The sequence below is a fragment of the Canis lupus genome, chromosome 20, assembly GCF_048164855.1.
Source record: "Canis lupus baileyi chromosome 20, mCanLup2.hap1, whole genome shotgun sequence".
Classification (NCBI taxonomy): Eukaryota; Metazoa; Chordata; class Mammalia; order Carnivora; family Canidae; genus Canis; species Canis lupus.
Genome location: NC_132857.1, coordinates 38,539,557 through 38,549,426, shown reverse-complemented (window position 1 = coordinate 38,549,426; position 9,870 = coordinate 38,539,557). Strand labels below are relative to the sequence as shown.

Genomic DNA, 9,870 nt, shown 5'->3' with positions numbered 1-9,870 from the left:
GGAAGACACAAAGAGATGGAAAACTATTCCATGCTCATGGATTGGCAGAATTAATATTGTGAAAATGTCAATGTTACCCAGGGCAATTTACACGTTTAATGCAATCCCTATCAAAATACCATGGACCTTCTTCAGAGAACAAATTATTTTAAGATTTGTGTGGAATCAGAAAAGACCCCAAATAGCCAGGGGAATTTTAAAAAAGAAAACCATATCTGGGGGCATCACAATGCCAGATTTCAGGTTGGACTACAAAGCTGTGGTCATCAAGACAGTGTGGTACTGGCACAAAAACAGACACATGGATCAATGGAACAGAACAGAGAATCCAGAAGTGGACCCTGAACTTTATGGTGAACTAATATTCGATAAAGGAGGAAAGACTATCCGTTGGAAGAAAGACAGTCTCTTCAATACATGGTGCTGGGAAAATTGGACATCCACATGCAGAAGAATGAAACTAGACCACTCTCTTGCACCATACACAAAGATAAACTCAAAATGGATGAAAGATCTAAATGTGAGACAAGATTCCATCAAAATCCTAGAGTAGAACACAGGCAACGCCCTTTTTGAACTCGGCCACAGTAACTTCTTGCAAGATAATCCACGAAGGCAAAAGAAACAACAGCAAAAATGAACTATTGGGACTTCATCAAGATAAGAAGCTTTTGCACAGCAAAGGATACAGTCAACAAAACTCAAAGACAACCTACAGAATGGGAGAAGATATTTGCAAATGACGTATCAGATAAAGGGCTAGTTTCCAAGATCTATAAAGAACTTATTAAACTCAACACCAAAGAAACAAACAATCCAATCATGAAATGGACAAAAGACATGAAGAGAAATCTCACAGAGGAAGACATAGACATGGCCAACATGCACATGAGAAAATGCTCTGCATCACTTGCCATCAGGGAAATACAAATCAAAACCACAATGAGATCCCACCTCACACCAGTGAGAATGGGGCAAATTAACAAGGCAGGAAACCACAAATGTTGGAGAGGATGCGGAGAAAAGGGAACCCTCTTACACTGTTGGTGGGAATGTGAACTGGTGCAGCCACTCTGGAAAACTGTGTGGAGGTTCCTCAAAGAGTTAAAAATAGACCTGCCCTATGACCCAGTAATTGCACTGCTGGGGATTTACCCCAAAGATACAAATGCAATGAAATGCCGGGACACCTGCACCCCGATGTTTCTAGCAGCAATGTCCACAATAGCCAAACTGTGGAAGGAGCCTCGGTGTCCATCGACAGATAAATGGATAAAGAAGCTGTGGTCTATGTATACAATGGAATATTCCTCAGCCATTAGAAATGACAAATACCCACCATTTGCTTCAACGTGGATGGAACTGGAGGGTATTATGCTGAGTGAAGTAAGTCAGTCGGTGAAGGACAAACGTTATATGTTCTCATTCATTTGGGGAATATAAATAATAGTGAAAGGGAATATAAGGGAAGGGAGGAGAAATGTGTGGGAAATATCAGAAAGGGAGACAGAACGTAAAGACACCTAACTCTGGGAAACGAACTAGGGGTGGTAGAAGGGGAGGACACCTTTAAAATTTTAGTCCTGTTTTTGGCAAATAGGGGGGGTATACAGAGAGCTTTTTTTGTATCTGTTTCTTTTTATTTGCCATCAGCTCAAAATAATCCTTACATCAGAGTGGCAAATTTTAGGGTAGCATATTTTGCTATAATTGATAAATTTGCTTTATTTTTAATTGTTATAATTGTTACATTGTTTATCATTGTTAAATTTTTACATTATTATAATATTTTGTTCACTTCATCTATCTTGGGTTGAGAGAGATGCATTAGAGTCTCCTGTATCAGTCTTTAGTCTGCATCCATTTTTTCTTTTTAATATCTCCCATGTCTGCTTTATAAAAGTATTGCTATGTTATATGAGCCCTGGATGCCTAAAGAATTTTCTCCTATGATATATATTGAGTTTAATAATTTTATTAGAATCTATGTCTGTCAGTTGGCCATTCAGATTGATGTTTCCAGATACACAGTATGTTTGTTTAATTAATAGTTTAAAACTATTTTTCATATTTTGTTAAGCTTTCAAATTTAAATTATAGTGTAAATTTAGTAAATTTCTATTGCTTTAGTTTTCTTCTTCCTGGATTATTATTAAATATAAATTGAATCTTCTTTGCTTATGTTATATTAATCAAATCATTTTTTATATTAATTCATTTTAAAATTTCTTCCCTTTATGTCATCTATTTATATTAAGTACTTTATTATGTTGTTTATTCATCTTTGTGTTTCATTGATTCTTCATTTCTGAAATAATTTATTTTTTAATTTGTAAAAATGTCTTTGAATTCTGTCAATACCTTTTCAAATTAATCTCCCTTTTCTCCAATTACCTCATTATGAGTCTATATAATTCTACTGTATGCTATTATTTCAAGTTCTATAGTATTTTCTTAATTTCTTGAAATTTATTTTAAAATATGCAGCTTTAATCTACTTTATTATTTTGCTTATATTCTTCTAGTATCAGCACTAACTAGTTTTAGATTTCTATGTGAATACTTGGCAACAAATACAAGTAGTGCTGATTTTATATCATAATTTATCCAAAAGTAACTACATTAACGTTTTATTGCTGATGCAAAATCAGTGGGGTTGGGTCATTAAAGTGGTGACATTTAGCAAACAAAACAGTGACGCCAAACAGAACTAGTAGGCATTGTATTCTTCATTGTCATACACTTACAGAAAAGGAAACAACCAAAACCAGTTTCTCTTAAGAATGTTTTGGATGAAGAAATGAAAAAATATAAACTTTATTAAATGTCAGCCAACAAAGATATGTCCTTTTAATATTTGATGTAATAAAATAAGCAATATGCATAAAGCACTTTTCCTGCATAACAAAGTACAATGGTTGTCTTCAGAAGTATTTGTTTTGTGCTATTGTGTGATTTGAAAGCTGAACGTTACTTTCTTAATTTTTATTTGAAAAAAAAAAAGTCAGAAAAATAAATTACGGTTATTCAGAGTTGGATTTTTGAAAGAAAAATTGTTGAAAATTAACATACTCAACCTGTAATTTCAAGAGAAAATCTGATTGTATTTGTTACCCATAAAAAAATCTCTATTTTCAGATGAATATTAAAATTTAGGAAAACTTAGTTATCTGCCACCATAAGATTGGCAGCTTCTCAACATTTATGAATTAAGAGATTATTATGAATATGATTTTTATATCATACAATTAAATGTATAAATATCTGTAAGAATTGCATAATTTTGTGATCCAGCATTTCCGAAATGACCAATGTATGATGTTACAAAATCATACATCAATTATAAGTAGACTTCAACAAATTCTCATAATCTGGGGGCTTTGTCCTGAAAGGATATTTTAGTGGGTCATTTCAAGAGTTCTGAGATTCCCAAATACTCTAGCACCATTTAACTTCACCTCAAAACAGTCAGTTCCCCCATTCCTTGGAGGCTTGAAACCACTTTCCATTGCCTTCCATTAAGCTCTCCAAAAAGACCTCCAAATTCTCTTCTCCCTTCTGCATCCTTCTATACCACTGTGTACACACAGTGATTTTATTGCTGTGTGTATGTATGGTGGGTTTTTGTTTTGTTTGTTTTTTCCCACTTAAATTTTGGGGACTATGGTAGTACTTTGTCACTTAATTTTATCGTAGATGCTGGCCATATGCTTGTTTTGCTATCCTGACACATATATTTATTTTTGTTCAAATGTTCAGAGACATTCTAAAATCATGTTACTGTCATCCTACCAAAATTCCTCTGCCCAAAATAACATGAATTAGAAAAAAAATAACTCTCGTATTGGGACTCTGCTGCTTGATATCAATGTTTATGTATTGATAGCCCAAACTCCATTTGCTAAAACTAGGGCTGATATTTAACTGATAACTACTATGGTTATAAATGATACCTGCTCTCCTCAGGAGAAAGTTCTGGCTTTAGTCAGCATGCCTTATTTATGATTAAATATTTTAAATATTATTCCTGTAAAATATATTTTTATATATTTATACATAAATAAATAAAAATGTATTTATTTTGAAAATATGTGTATATATTCATATAACATATACACACACATACATGTATTTATTTAGGTAAGTTTAACCCCCAGAAAGGCATGAAAACAGAGATAGGATAAAAGGATTAGAAGTGGCCTGACTTGTTGTTCTCTGCAAATGAATATTTTCATCTATTATTATTAAGATGAAATTGTTATTAGAACTTTGCCTCTTCAACAAATTTGTATATGCAAGCAGAAATTGTTCAAAAAAGAAATAGCATTATCCAATCAGATATTATAGAAAAACTACTCAATATGCAGTATAAATCTTAAATTGTGAGAACATATTTTCCCCCAGAGCTCAAAAGAAAGCTTAAATATGCAAATACAATCTGTGCAATCTTTGAGTAAAGACATCATCTTTATACATCGTTGAACCCCTGGGACTTAGTAGAAATTGACATTCAGAAGGTACTCCATAAAGATGTTTTGATTTTCTGAAATGAGGGGCCTACTTGAATTAGTGAAAACTACATTCAAACACGTATACTGAAAATATGATTTATAATTTCATGTGCAGTTGAACATTTAGACATGGAGTAAAATTTGTGATTTGCAGCAGGATAGCCTTATCCCATCTCTTAAGTATGTCATTGAAAATTCAGTTGAGGGGATCCCTGGGTGGCTCAGTGATTTAGCGCCTGCCTTCAGCCCAGGACGTGGTCCTGGAGTCCCAGGATAGAGTTCCACGTCAGGCTCCCTGCATGGAGCCTGCTTCTCCATCTGCCTGTGTCTCTGTCTCTCTCTCTCTCTCTCTCTCTGTCTTTCATGAATAAATAAATACAATCTTAAAAAAAAATAGATCAGTGAAACCACAGAATTTCCATAAACAGATGAGGTGTCAAAGGTAATCATTTAAGTTTTTATAAAACAAAGATACATCATTATGAATCTAAAATATTGAAAGAGTAAATATTACTAGTAACTTTTAGCTGAGACTCTTAGTTATATTTTATATGTATATTCATATATCTAAATTTTAAAATATATACCAAATGTAAATGAAAGCAAACAACCAAGTAAGTTTCAAGAAAAACACTATACCTGTAGAGAAACTATTTCAGACAGATGAATTTAAAAAAAATTAAGTTTTTGTATAGAAGATAGTTCTTAAAGGAAAAGATAGAGGTTGAAGACAAAACAGCAGAAATTAGCCATAAGTGAGACTGCATATAAGACATCTCAGAGATTGACTATACAAGCACTTAAAACTGTCGATAGATAGATAGATAAATAGATAGATAGATAGATGATAGATAGATGGATAGATAGATAGGTAGATGCTAGATAGAGACTAACATCTTTCATTGATTGTATACCTTTGTATACCTTGACCACCTTTCAGCATATCTCCACAAAGTTACCTGAAAAGTCTTTTCCATTCACTTTTATTCCTTAACACAGAAACCATCTCAACCACCACAGTTTTTTTTAACAAATTAAAATATAATATTTTTTATTATAAACAGTGACTATATTTATGTTTGCCAAATATTTTCAAATAGATATGTTAGAAGACCAGTTCTATGGAAGAGATTATAGTTTTATTTTAAACCAATACATGTTTCTGATAATCTGGGTAAGATTTTTCTCTTAATAAGATTAACTAATTCATTCTGATATTTAAACTCTGAATTTTGTATTGTAGGGGAGGAAATAAACCTTTTTTCTCTATTCTCTTAGGTTCCCTGGGGCCCTGCAAATTAGATTTACAAAAGACAGATTAACAAGAGAAAATCAAACAATTTATTAATACATACAGTTCACATATATGAGGGAGAAACTCGGTGATGAATAACTCAAAGAGATGGTTAGAACTAGGGGTTATATAGCATATTAACAAAGAACAAATTTGTAGACAAATGACAAGACAGAAGAAAATGGCTTTATATTTCCAAGGGAGGCAAACCATAAGAAGGTAAATATATAGGGAAACTAATGGAAAGTAAGGGCTGTTTTAGTAAGGTTTGTTATGTAGATGCCTCTTGATTTCTTCTCAGGGCTGGTAAGATTCACCAATGATTAAATGCCTAAACCTGCTTTTATGTAAATTGAAGGTGGAGTGGGGCAGAGAGGTTTTTTTTGCTTCTCAGTTGTCTTCAGCTCAAAATAATTTTTATGCCAAAATAGCGTATTTGAGGTGACATATTCTTTTTTTTTTTAAGATTTTATTTATTTATTCAAGAGTGACATGGAGCGAGAGAAAGGCAGAGACATAGGTAGAGGGAGAAGCAGGCTCCTTGCAGGGAGCCCAATGTGGGACTCCAGGATCACGCCCTGGGTCGAAGGCGGCTGCTAAACCGCTGAGCCATCCAGGCATCCCAAGGAGGCGACATATTCTGATCTCTTACAGTTTAAGTGCTTTTAGAAGGAAATCAAGGCCAAAACTACATCTTTTATCTGTTAAAGTAATTATTACTAAGACAAATTATTGGCATGGACATTGTAAATTTATGGTCTGGGATGACCAAAGAAGACAGTAAGTATGTAGAAGCCTTATGGGAGCATGTGGGGAAGAGTGTCATGAAAGCTGGATTCCTCTTCCATGTGTACCCTATCTCTGTGATCTTGCCAAGTCATATCAACCAATATTAACATGTTTGCTTATTGTGATTGAACTTGTGGTGAAATAATGAGCTTATCTTAATAGTTAAAATTACTTTTTTAGAATTTCTATATGTATAGTCCAGATGCTGTCTTAGAGTAGAGGGATCTAAGAGTCAATTCACAACTGATAAAAAACAGGCAGATTGTTCACTTTGGTTTCAGAAATATTGTTAAGGCTCTTCTGATCAAAATGCCTCTTGCTCATTTGGAATGGTACTTAAAATTCCTCCCATTGAAACTGTCCCTTTAGATTAAGTGATTGTCTCTAGAAGGCTGTGAGTGAAATGAAAAACACCATTATAAAGGATAACACATTCACATTAATACAAAAGCATTGATATAAAGAGATGATAGAGTGGAAACATGGGGCAAGGGGCTGTCAGAAAATTGCAGTAAAATGAGTCTTGCTGGGCAGGAAAGACTCAGCTACTGTTAGGATGGTAGACTTCATGACAGCAAGAAGAAACAGAATGCTTTGAAACGGAAGGAGAAAAAATCTGGAATTATTTAATGTCCATTTACTAGAGGATGGGGATACTTAATGAGCATGTAGTTGCTCTAGATATCCATGGCTAACAGTCTCCTCAGCTGTTTTTTTTCTCCTTATTATTTCTCTTTCATAACTTTGAAGGTTCCTCTCTCTCAAATTTAGAATATGGACCAACTCTTCTATTTCCCTTTTAATGCTCGAGGTTACTTTGTAAACACTTTATCCACTGAGGAGCCAACTCTTTTGTCATAAAAATTTCCTAGGATTTGTAATGGCTTCTTTCTATCTCTGTCTTATAGATGTTGAGCAGGGATCTTACACATAATGTCAGTATGTAAGTTCAGTGATGAATGGCTCAGTACAACAGGTTAGTGATCTGATTATATGAATTTCAATAGTACTAAAAGAGAGAAGTTATAACATACAGAGGACTTACCACAGTGCCTGGGTCATAACTTTTTTTTTATTTTTATGTAACTGATCCAGGTAGTGGTTTATTATGAAGTGGTGAAATAAATAATTTTCTTTAAAGTATTTTTAATTTCCTCAGCCAAAAGCCTCCTATTCTGATTTCGAGATTGCAAGAAAGTTTGATACATCCATTAAGTATCACTAAGATTTAACATGGAACCAGGAAAATATAAAAGGTCCCTGTTTATATATAGATTGATTAGGTATATTCATACATATGATAGATTTTTGTGTTTTCTGAATAAGTTATCAATTTCTATAGAATCTTGATACATTTTTTTTTCTCATTAAACTTTTGTTTTAATGGGTCTTAAAATTCTGTGACAGATTTTTGGTCAAGTTGTTTCCATGAAAAAGTACTGATTTAAAAAACTAATAACTTAAAACTGCCACACACACACACACACACACACACACGGTCCACAAAACATTCTCCTTTCTTTCTGAAGGTTTTATGATGCACTGTTATCATAACCAGTCTTTTACTATTAAATGTAAATGGCCAATTGACACAAACAGTTCTGAGACCCTTCTTCCACCACTGATTAAGATGGGTGGCAGGTATTGGGGATAATACTCATTTAGCCTTCTGAGCTTTCTGGGCAGACTTGATGACTTTGCCAGCTCCAGCTGCCTTCTTGTCCACTGCTTTGATGACACCCACAGCAACTGTCTGTCTCATGTCACAAACAGCAAAACAGCCCAGAGGAGGATAGTCAGAGAAGCTCTCAACACACATAGGTTTGCCAGGAACCTATCAACAATGGCCAGATTTCAAGAACTTGGGACCATCTTCCAGCTTTTTTCCAGAACAACGATCTATCTTCTCCTTCAGCTCAGCAAACTTGCAAGCAACGTGGACTGTGTGACAATCCATCAGAGGTGCATATCTAGCACTGATTTGGCCGGGATGGTTCAGGATAATCACCTGAGCTGTGAAGCCAGCTGCTTCCATTGGTGGTTCATTTTTGCTGTCACCAGCCACATTGCCAGGACGAACATCTTTGACAGATATGTTCTTGACATTGAAGCCCACATTGTCCCCAGGAAGAGCCTCCCTCAAAGCTTCATGGTGCATTTCAACAGACTTGACTTCAGTTGTAACATTGACCGGAGCAAAGGTGACCACCATGCCAGGCTTAAGAACTCCAGTTTCCACTTGACCCACTGGGACAGTACCAATACCACCAATTGTGTAGACTTCCTAGAGAGGCAGATGCAAGGACTTATCAGTTGGACACGTTGGTGGCAGAATGCAATCCAGAGCTTCAAGGAGTATGGTTCCACTGGCATTCCCATCTTTATAGGTGACTTTCTATCCCTTGAACCAAGGCATGTTAGCACTTGGCTCATGCATGTTGTCACCATTCCAACCAGAAATTGGCACAAATGCTACTGTATCGGGGTTGTAGCCAATTTTCTTAATGTAGGTGCTGACTTCCTTAATGATTTCCTCATATCTCTTCTGGCTGTAGGGTGGTTCAATGGAATCCATTTTGTTAACACCAACAATTAGTTGTTTTACACCCAGTGTGTAAGCCAGAAGGGCATGCTCATGGGTCTGCCCATTCTTGGAGATACCTGCTTCAAATTCACCAACACCAGCAGCAATAATTAGGACAGCACAGTCAGCCTGAGATGTGCCTGTAATCATGTTTTTGATAAAGTCTCTATGTCCTGGGGCATCAATGATGGTCACATAATACTTGTTGGTCTCAAATTTCCCAGGGAGAAATCAATGGTGATATCATGTTCTCATTCAGCTTTTAGTTCATCCAAGACCCAGGCATACTTGAAAGAGCCTTTTCCCATCTCAGCAGCCTCCTTCTCAAATTTTTAGATAGTTCTTTTGTTGATCCCACCATATTTGTAGATCAGATGGCCAGTTGTGGTAGACTTGCCTGAATCTACATGTCCAATGACAACGATGTTGATGTGAGTCTTTTCTTTTCCCATTTTGATTTAGGTTTAGCGGTGGTTTTCATGACACCTGTGTTCTGGCAGCAAACCCGTTGTGAAAAAAGTGAATCTTGATTCATTTTAACTGGTTATATCTTCTGTTAATGTCATATGCTAAGTACTCCTAGTGTCATGTGTCCATGGCAAAATCCAAATATAAAATAAAATAAATGCTGTGTAATTCTAATGTATAGAGATTCAAACAAAGCCATCAGGGTATGGTCCATCTCTTTATTG

General features: G+C 35.2%; 1 pseudogene; it reads right to left on the bottom strand.

The window, feature by feature from the left end:
* Positions 1-8,180: 8,180 nt before the first annotated feature.
* Positions 8,181-9,630, bottom strand: LOC140612105 (elongation factor 1-alpha 1 pseudogene; annotated as a pseudogene).
* Between the last annotated feature and the right edge of the window lie 240 nt (positions 9,631-9,870).